At 35.4% G+C, this 10874-nt stretch overlaps 1 long non-coding RNA gene across 1 annotated transcript; it reads right to left on the bottom strand.

Annotated features, from left to right (window-relative positions):
• Positions 1–4607: 4607 nt before the first annotated feature.
• Positions 4608–8692, bottom strand: LOC307161091. The gene is made up of 3 exons (XR_013821678.1): positions 8591–8692; positions 8275–8339; positions 4608–4721 (listed from the first exon to the last, which is right to left on the bottom strand). It is a non-coding gene; the product is annotated as an uncharacterized lncRNA (long non-coding RNA).
• Positions 8693–10874: the final 2182 nt, after the last annotated feature.

The following is a 10874-nucleotide window of genomic DNA, read 5'->3' as shown; positions in this document are numbered from 1 at the left end:
GATTCATTCTCTTGTTACGCAGCACGTTTGAGCTTCAGCAAGAACCAATCAGGTTCATTCTCGTGTTACGCAGCACGTTTTAGCTTCAGCAAGAACCAATGAGGTTCATTCTCGTGTTACGCAGCACGTTTGAGCTTCTCAAGAACCAATGAGGTTCATTCTCTTGTTACGCAGCACGTTTGAGCTTCCGCAAGAACCAATGAGGTTCATTCTCGTGTTACGCAGCACGTTTGAGCTTCTCAAGAACCAAAGAGGTTTGTTCAGTTAATGTTAGTTTATGTAGTTTATGTTCGCTGATCAATGTTTAAATGTGAATAAAAATGAAATATAAATTTAATCTGTTCATCATATAAAGCGATCGAGTCTTCAGAATATTTGGACTAAACCGCACAATTCACATGGATTAGTTTTACGATCTCTTTATATTCACGTTTTTGAAGTGTCAAGTTGTCAGTTGTGTGGACTGTCTATGGAGGGACAGAAATCTCTCAGATTTCATCAAAAAGATCTTCATTTGCATTCTGAAGGTGAATAAAAGTCTTACGGGTTTGGAACGACATGAGGGTGAGTATTTAATGACAATTTTAATTTTTGGGTGAAAAAATCCTTTAAATACAACCTAAATACTGGAAACTCATTACGACAGATATGTAGTCAGACATGAAATTACGCCATTATTCACTATTCTATTCTAATGTAAGAGAAACTCGTCCATTAACCAGAACAAAACAATGCCATGCTTAATTTGTATTTGTTTCCTTTTTTCAGCAGGTGAATCTGACATGACCTGCTGCTGCACATATTGTAGCGCATTTATATTTAGCTACATAATATGCATCAATTTATAATTTATGAGATGTCTAAAATGATTCCTTGATTCCTTCCACTGATAAATTTGCAATGTCTAGCTGTGTTTTTAAACACATACAAACATCTCAAAGGCACATTTCACTGTTTGTCATTCACATTTGCTTCAGGTACATTTTGTGTTCATCTGAACGCAACATCAATTAAATGCTTAATTGAAATTAACATTAAAAACGTCCACTTTCTCCATTAATTCATACAAAGATCAATATTTACATAAAACATGCAGTGGCACTAACTGATCTTTGCTGGGTCAATTGTGCACCTTGTCAACATTTGTGAGCTCACAAACAACAACTGAATTAGAAAGATTTAAAAAATGTTCAAGCTGCTAATATAGTTACTGTTACATAGTTGTAGTGAACTTCAAATCTTAAAAGAGAGTATATTTAAAAAAAAAAAAAAAAAAAAAAAAAAATATATATATATACTGTATATATATATATATATATATATATATATATATATTTATATAAACATTTTTTTAAACAACTTGCAGATAATATAATATTAAATAAATAAAAGGCCACTAAAGTGTGCTTAAAGAGAGTACACTTTTATTACTGTTTCTTACTTAACACATTTAATTACATTTTTTTTTAAATGCACTTATAATAATGTCAAACAATTAAAGTTCTACTTTGAAGGACATTCAATTCAATCCACATTTAGTTGTATAGTGCTTTTCACAATGCATAGTTTTAAAGCAGCTTTACAGAAAATGCATGTTTTTACATTGCAATTTAGAGTAATCACTTATAAGATGTGAGTGTGCCCAAGTAATGTCCATATGTCAAAAATGTACAGTTCTAAGATAATACAAACCATATAGTTCATGATTTACATCATGTATTTATTTAGGCAGAAACAATGAGCTCAATAAAGCAGTTATTACAAGTTGTGATTGTAATGACTACAATATATAGAAAATTTGGCAGTTGTGCATGTTGATTCAGAGTTGCCATGATCTGCCATCAAACTGAATCTCTAGGTATCCCGAGGTAGAAACAGAAAGCAAATGGAAAATAATTAGCGTAGCTGCTGTTCATAACATTTCAAGCAATAGATAGTCATGCACATTTAATCTGATATAGCTGGAGTGCAAGGTTATGAGATGCATTATGTGAATGCTTGGCTAAAGAGATGTGTCTTTAATCTTAATTTAACTGGGAGCCACAAACATTATCAGGAAGGCTATTCCAAAGTTTAGGAGACAAATATGAAAATGCTCTCCCTCCTTTAGTGGACTTAGATATCCTAGGTACTACCAAATGTCCAGAGTTTTGAGACCTTAAAGAGCGTGATGGATTGTAGCTGAAGATCAGTTAAGGAGCTAAACCATTTAGGGCCTTAGGTCAGAAGCAATACTTTGTAATCGATACAGAACTACCAGTGTGGAGATGATAAAATTGGGGTTATATGATCATATTTTCTTGACCTGATAGAGTGCTGCATTTTGGACTAACTAGCTTGCAGGACAACCATGTAATGCACTACAATAATCCAGAGGTCATTAATGCATGAACTAGCTTTTCAGCATCAGAAACAGATAACATGTTCCACAGTTTAGCAATGTTTCTGAGCTGGAAGAAAGCTGTTTTTGTAACATATGAAATATGATTTTCAATCAGTTCCTGTCTAATAGAACAGCAGGTCTTTAACTGATGAAGTAACAGTACATCCTTCTAGATGCAAATTGTAAGAGATTCTTTGTACAGGTTTTTGGTCTGATAAGTAATACCTCAGTCTTTTCTGAATTTAATAGAAGAAAATTACTGGCTATCCAATATTTTATATCTTTAACACGCTCTGTCAAATTGGATAATTTAGAGATTTCATCTGGATGTGATGAAATACCTGAGTATCATCAGCATAGCAGTTGAGACTAATTCTATGTCTTCTAATAATGCAGGCACTCCATCATTTACTGTTGTTTAAATTCCCACCTTAGTGCCTGTCCCTGAATACTAGTGTAATTTTGTAATCGATCTAAGAATATGTAATGATATATAGTGTCAAACACAGCACTAAGATAAAGAAAACATTTTTTTTAAGATGCAGCCTTGGTCAGAAGCTAAAAAGTCATTTGTACTTTTAACTAGCGCAGTTTCTGTGCTGTGATGGGGCCTGAATCCTGACTGAAAATGTTCATGAATATAAATTTCTTGGCACATGACTCAGAGTTAGAGACGAGATAATGTTGTGAAGGGGCTGTTCTGCTACAGGTAACAACTATTTTTAGCAATTTGGAAGTTGGTTTAGATGCAATAAGTTTATTTAGCTCTTGGATTGTTTTGGTTATTTTCTATGAGTTTTCCGAGATGCTTGGCCTTGGCGGCTTAAAGAGCCTTTTTTATTGTGTGTATATGTAGTATATAGTGTGTATGTGTCTGACGTTTGTTTGATAATTGGTTTGCTGTGTTTCGATTGTACATTTTAACATACTAGTATTTCTTACTAAATGTACTGTAATTTTTTATTGTTATGTAAACATGTAATTTTACTCTCTTTTAGGGTGACTCTTACCATCTGTCTAGGGACTGCAGATGAAAAATAGCCTTTTGGCTAACTCTGGCATATTGACAGAAATGTTTATTAATATGCACTGTCCCTGTAATAAATAAATAATAATAACTGATTCTAAGACACATGTACTTTTAACTGCAGTGTGTTTTTTGAAATAACATTTAAAGTTAATATATTTTAAATTTAATAAATTCCAACTTTATAATTATAATGTGTAATTATAAATATATTTATAAACATGACATGCAATTTTCAATAGAAATGACATTAAAGTGTGGGGTTTTGGATAATGGACAAGAGGAGTAACTGAGTCTTTGCTGTGTTACCAGGGTGAAGAGGAGATAGTGAAGATGGATCGGGGACCGGAGTGAAGCACACACCTCGTTGCTGTTGGAGTGAGTGTGTATCCAGGTGAGTATACAGTATAACTTGCTGGCTTGACTTATAGGAACATTAGGAGGGTCTCTGGAGGAACACTGGAGGAATCACTAGGAGCACGAAGGAGAAGAAGAAGTCCTACTCAGCATTTTGTTCCAATCACCTGGATTTGCTAATTAGCACAGCTTTCCAGCCAGGAGATAGAACTAATTAGTGAAATCAGCTGGCTGAGTTCATGGGTGGAATAACCACATGGCAGGACTTTTACTTTCTGACCCCTGGTCTTTACACCTCTGAATAAGAGGTAAATGAATCAAGTAGTCTAACAATGAAACCAAATGCTGACTGAATGTAAGGTGTGTGCTTATATGCAGGAGATCAGTGCCATGCTGAAGAGGAGCAGGTGATTAGTATTCAGATAAGTGTGATCGCTGTGAGGGAGTGGCGGTGGTGGAGCCTGGTGAATCCGTGCATCCTACATCCATAAGATAAACAGCTTTCTGAAAATGAACACTGAGGCTTCTTCATGGTGAGTTCTGCCTCCTATGAAGGTCACAACCCCAGAATCACGGATAATGTGTTATACACATGCAGGACAAAAAAGAGAACAATAAAATCCAAGAAAGCCTGACCACATGACTTGCTTTCTTAGATGTCAGGAGAAAGCCATATCTGTTTGTCTTAGGCTTATTTTCAGTACCCATATTGTAAATAACATACTGATACATGACTCCATTTTCCCATTTTCTTCAGTGACAACAATTTCTTCACCTTAATCTTAAACACACCTCCATGACCTTTTCCCTTTCTGTGAATTTACTGACAGCATGGCTTTGATGAAAAATTGGCTGATAATTTGAAAGCGCTCGTCCAATTTTCATGTGGTCTCCCGAGCGCTGGTGGTGTGGCCCATGGTGCGACTCGATGCTGTGACTATTCCAGCAGGGACCCTAGGTGTCACAAAATACATTACCAGCCTTGTTTACCCTGGGAGAGAACACAATTGCTATAATTATTGTCATTTTCATCAAAGCCAGTGAAAGCTAATGCGGTGTTAGTGTAATGCTGTAAAATTACAGGGGACGCACTTAGACATTGGAGAGGGATAACTGCTGCCCTACTTTTCACTCTATCATTTCTTTCACTTTATCTATATATCTCTGCCCTATATAATAGATGCTGAAAATTACAGGGGCTACTTACCCCTTTAAATTGAGTAAATGATGAAAGCCATATATTAACTAATAAACAGTTAGTTGCGATCCTTGAATCTGGTTGGTCAAGCCAAGTGTGCTGATATCTAGTCCAACAGCACTGGGACTTTTCCCTGTTTCTCACACATCCGCTTGTGTTTGTTCCAGACAGACTGTCAGTCTGTGCGTTAGAGAATGAGACTTTTCAATGACAGTAGGTGGTGACAGATAATTTATGATTCGTGTAACTCAAAATACTGATTCATTCAGGAACAAAACAAGTGACTATATTTATGAGTAAGTCATTGAATCATTCACTCAACCGATTTGTTCAAAAACACTGATTCATTAAAAAAAGGAAATGCCACTTTGTTGGGCTGTTTCTTTGGCTTTGTGTGGAACTATTTTTAATGAAGCAAAAATGGAGTCTATTCACAGTCTATGACGCATTTCCACAGTTATTGGCATTGTAAATCTCATATAAATCTTGCAGTTTTTTACATTTTAATTAAAAAAAATCATGTAAATTTATAAAACTGATTTGTGTTGCATTACTTTGGCATTAAATTACAAAATTATAATAATTATACCACTGGCTGAGAGAGTGATGTTATTTTTCTTTATTTTGACTGCCGCAATCAATCTCTACATTTGATTCCTCTTTTGAAAAGTCATGGAAATGCTATCCGTGATTTTTTTTCTTTTACTATTGGAGCAACTAAATCTGACAACACTGGAAATGGGTCACCTGAACTGTTGTAAGACATTTCATATATTTACTGCTCAGATGATATTGCTTAATGTTGACAAAGGTTTTTCATTGAAAAAATTTGGATATGACAATATGTTATGAGACAGTAGCCGCGTTTCCATTACCCTACAAATTGCGCAAATTGAAATTGCGAATTGAAAATACGCCCAATGGAAACACGTCAATTTCGCAAAAACTTCCATTTATCGCAAAAAAGTTTTTACGCTCGCATGAGGTGGTTTTTCAGGCAATTCGAAAAAGAAATATTTCGCAAAACTGCAATGGAAACAGTTTTTGCGCATTTACAGATCACCTGACGTAGATGACGCGGTGTGTTTGGACAGAATACGAGACAGAGTTCTTTATTAAATTCATATAAGACAAAAGAATTACAGGAATAATGGATTATAAACCTCAAATAAATGCCACAATCAAGACCTCGAAGCAGATATGAGGGAGAAACACCCAGAAACACCTCATATGTGCCTCTCACAAGTATAATAAGGGTCGTTCCTTACCATTAATGCTTTGAAAACACACATACTGTACATCTCCTTCAATTAATAATAATGGCTAGTGCAGTGGCTGGGATATAGTACATAAACCCATATGCATAAACCTACCAACGTCCGTTGCCATGGTTTTTGGAATGATTTTACTTATCGCGAGAGGAAAAAATAAACTTTTAGTCGCATAACATCGGTTAATGGAAACGCCGTCATTTCGCAATAGTTTTTTGTCGACATTTAGAAAAAAATCGCAAAATGTTTGCGCAAATCTGTAATGGAAACGCGCCTAGTGTGTTCAACAAAAATGTGCATACCTAAGCAAACTTTGTTCTTAATTCTGATTAAAAATTTCACCTAGGGATCTTCAAATTTCTGTAATACTAACACAAAACTTGCATGAACTTTCAGATATAAACTGAATTAAATCATAAAACCTTTAAATGCCTACAAGACACCTTAATCAACACTGACATTTTGGAAGGTAGAACAACCAAATGATTATTAATTACACCTTTTTAAACTCAAGGCAAATTAAATGTGAAATTAATGAAACTGACATTAACAATGTCTATGTAATATCATTATTATTTTAGAACCATTGGGACATAACACAAGGTTAAACATTTTGTTTTTGTTTTCTTTTGTTTTTTGTACCAAAAATATAATGATTTTGACTGTCTTTGCTCCAAGAGAAAAGAGTTTGAATGAACATCTTTGAGAAATGCGTGATAAAGGAAAATGTCAAATAGAATAATTTGCATATTTGCTTATTAGGAATGATTGCTCTGAATATTGCTCTATTCATGTAAAATGTGTAATTGCAAGGCTTGACAGATGACTAAACCCTTTCTCTCCTGTTTTTTTCCCCCTTTCTAAATTAATATGTATGAGAAGGGCTGTAAAATCTGTTCATGGCTCCCTCACTAAAGAGGTGCCATTGCAGAGCTTCAGATGATGAAGGATTGACAAATGACATTCTTTAAATTGCCTATCAGTTTCAACAAGAGACAAAACTTTACAGTCAAACTCATTGCTTCAACTTCTTTTGTATCAAAAAGCAATTATATTTCCTAATAACATTTGTAGTTTTTGCCATCTAATATGGCATTTAATTGATAAAAATGTACAGAAACTCTTGGAACTGTTCAGCATTCATGTCATGGTCATGTCATGGTTCATAGTCATTTAAAGGCGTAGACAACCAGGCTTGATTGATCATATAGCGATATTATTCAACTTTGGGCAGGCTCAGCTAGCTTACAGCTCATGCTCAAACCCTTTTTATATGTTGTTTATGTTCTGATTTGAAAATGACTTGAAATGAAAACATCTTACCCTGTTTTCTGTTGACAGCTCATTCAACTCATAAAACGAGGCATTGGAAAGTTTGTAAGTACATCAGGAGTTATTTAAATAACACTTGCCTGATGGCTTATGCACTTCATCACGATGAAATGTTATTATTCCACATTAGAAAGACATATGGGTTTGAAATGAGTAGATAATGGCAGAAATGTCTTAACTATTCCTTAAAGTCTGCAAATTTGACATTTGCGAAGTGATTTCCATGCAAAATGTAGATCATTTGTTCGATGATGTCACGGCCTACCCAAAGTATTACCCAAAGCCCCTGAGTGTGAAATGAGAGTGCATATATGGCAACTAGGATTTCTTAAGAGTCTCTTGTATGGAATAAAAACAACAAAAAAATGCCACTGAATTAATCACATGAAATCACATTACCCCCTTAGAAGTTTAAAAAGATGCAGTATCACAATTAGAACAGGAACCCAAGTGTTTGTTGACAGGTTAGCAGTGGTACTCTGTACATATTCCTGACTAACAGACAGACAAGGACATTTTGAAAAACCTCTCTACTTACCTCTGATTATATACACTTAAGATTATCAATTTTTAGATTGCACTTGATGAATAACGACTTGAGATGTGAGCCGGCTCTGCTGAATGGCTGTTGAATGGAGGTTATAATGTATTGTCTGCCATGGCAGCTTTGAAGTTGCATTCTTGAGAATAATGAGACATGACTCACCTTCTCTGCTCCTCTCTGCTTCAGGCGTGTCAATGCAGGAGACGTGAAAGTTACAGCTATTCAGGCTGGAGGGAGGAATCAGTCGACATGTGTTAAAAAGGTACACGCAAAAAAGCCCACACTTTTTACCCTATAAAACTTTGAACGTCAAGGTATAACAAAGAAAGCATGCATGCAATGAGCCAGATATATACTTCTTATTCGTGCCTTTTAAATTGCTCTAGGATGCCTTGCATGAACAGTGAATGTTGAGAGGGTGTCTTTGATCATGGCTTAGTTTCCATTACTAGTCAGTTTCGGTTCAGAAGCCACTCACCCGGTTTTCTGTGCTTCACTGGTTTCCTGTTGTAGACATAGCCTGAGGAATGGTAGACTGACACCTGTGTTTTCTCTGGAAGACCATGCTTTTCCAAGGGAACGGCACTCTTTCTCTCTGCTTATTGGGTACACATTTATAAAGCTCTTTATTGAGTGCAAACACTTCAATCATAATAGAGAACCACATAATAGCCCACAGCTCAGAGACCATTCTGTTGGGTTCCCAGTACTTATATTTTATAGGCCAAGTGGATTCTACACAAGCTTGAATACAATGTTGTCTGGAGTCTTTTCGACATATTTTCGGCAAACCTCATGCCTGGCACACACGAATGTGAATATTTATTGTGGTTTTATTAAAGTGTAATACTTCCATGAAATATCTGTCAGAAAGAAATTATTCAGAAGTTTAAATAATGAATCACATTAATGTTATGTAGTCATTATTCAAGGTAAAAATGGTGTAACTATGCATCAGAAGCAAATGTGAAATCAGTCTTTAGATTACAGTGGTTTATTTTGTTCATATACCCCTTATAGCAATTTAGCACTGGAACATTTCTGAACAACATATGTCTATTGTAGTCAAACAATGCCTAAAGTACTCCCACTTGCTCTCATAAAGGCTTTTTTTATGCCCCAGTGCTTCCTTTTACATTATGTAAACCACTCATATAGCTAAATGCTTAACATAACACAATACAAATGAATTAGTCATAAATTCAAGTTTGTGTTTTAGGGTCCATTTATGGAATGGGCCGAGGTGAAGAGAGGAGGCGATGAGAAGTGGATGGCTTTACAAAAACATTCAGAACCTGTGTTATTTTAGTTGTGTTGATATACTATTCTAGTTTTTGTTCATATTTTGATTTAGATTTGATTCTTAGCAAGTTAGTTGTTTTTGACATTTTTATTAGTTTTTTTTTACATACATTTTTTATTTATTTTTAGTTACAATAATAATCTTGATATTGTTTTTCAGTCAGAATCAATATCATGATTGTTCAAAAGAGGATGAGCAGAATATGCATTACTGCAAAATAAACATTTTCAGGAAATCTTACTCTTACCTAAGTGCATTAACTTTCTTAAATGTTAAAATAAAACAATACATAATCTGGAAAAAAAAAATAACTAACAAATATTACATTATATAGTAATGACATATTGAAGGAAATTGGGCAATTAGATGGGATGATTTGGCTGTATGTGTCACAAATTGTATTCATTCAAATCAATTTATAGAATTCAAATGAATGTTTTTTGTTGTTGTTTTTAATTAATGTATTAATGTGTTTATTTAATTGACTTAAGATCTAGATACTATACAAAATCTTCTTGGTCCATATCTGGTCTGTATTGTCTCATCTAATCTGCACAAATCTGCATAAATAATGGAAAATATTCCGTTTACAAAATTCAAATATAGCAAGAATATTAATTAACACTGCAGTGTAATTAATTAGCCAGCAAAGCTTCCCACGTCTCTCGAAAAACAACTACTCACCTGTTTCACACTGTCATCCAGCATAATGCTTTCTTCTTGCTGATGACCTTGTGAGTAGCTCCGCTGATGTCTTCAAAGCGGCATGCAAAGTATTGTGTCCCCGGGGTTTGAAGGCAGTCTCTAAGGCAGAACACAGGGGTGTCAAGGTCCCCCCTATCTGTGGCAGAGATGCAGGCAGATGGTTGGGATAATTACTTAAAGCCCGAGGAAGATAGTCATGCAGTCCGCCGCGTGAAGAAACATTATAATAGATTGAAAATGTCTTCAGGCGGGCCACAGGGGCGGCACACGAACAAGAAATGCACAAAAGAAGAGTATGACTGTCAAAGCGGAAAGGACAAAGTGCTTTTTTGACATTGGTGAACACTTAAAAAGTACCTCACCTCTGGCAAAATGGGATTTCAATACAACTTGGCTGGCTATGTTGTAGAAAGGTAAAAACATTTGCGAAAACGGTGCTGACTGACTAGAGAAAAAAGGCTGTTGCCAAATAGGTTGCCAAAAAGGTACGAAAACTACAACACCCATAATGCACTGGGCATGTTGCCGTCCGAGGTCACTGCCACCAGTCAGCTATGGATACGCTTGACTGGAGTCAAATACCGCCTTGGTTTAGTAGGAAATACTTCTTAGCAAACTTTTAAGCCCATTGTACGATTTATAATAGGCCTTTACGAATTGTATAACACATGATCCCAGATGTCACACTGTAGGATCTCTGTTGTTATTAATGTCAAACTGTACGGCAGTCAAGACATATGCAACTCCAGAGTTT

The sequence above is a fragment of the Squalius cephalus genome, assembly GCF_949319135.1.
Source record: "Squalius cephalus genome assembly, chromosome: 7".
Classification (NCBI taxonomy): domain Eukaryota; kingdom Metazoa; phylum Chordata; class Actinopteri; order Cypriniformes; family Leuciscidae; genus Squalius; species Squalius cephalus.
This window is presented reverse-complemented; position numbering and strand designations above follow the sequence as displayed.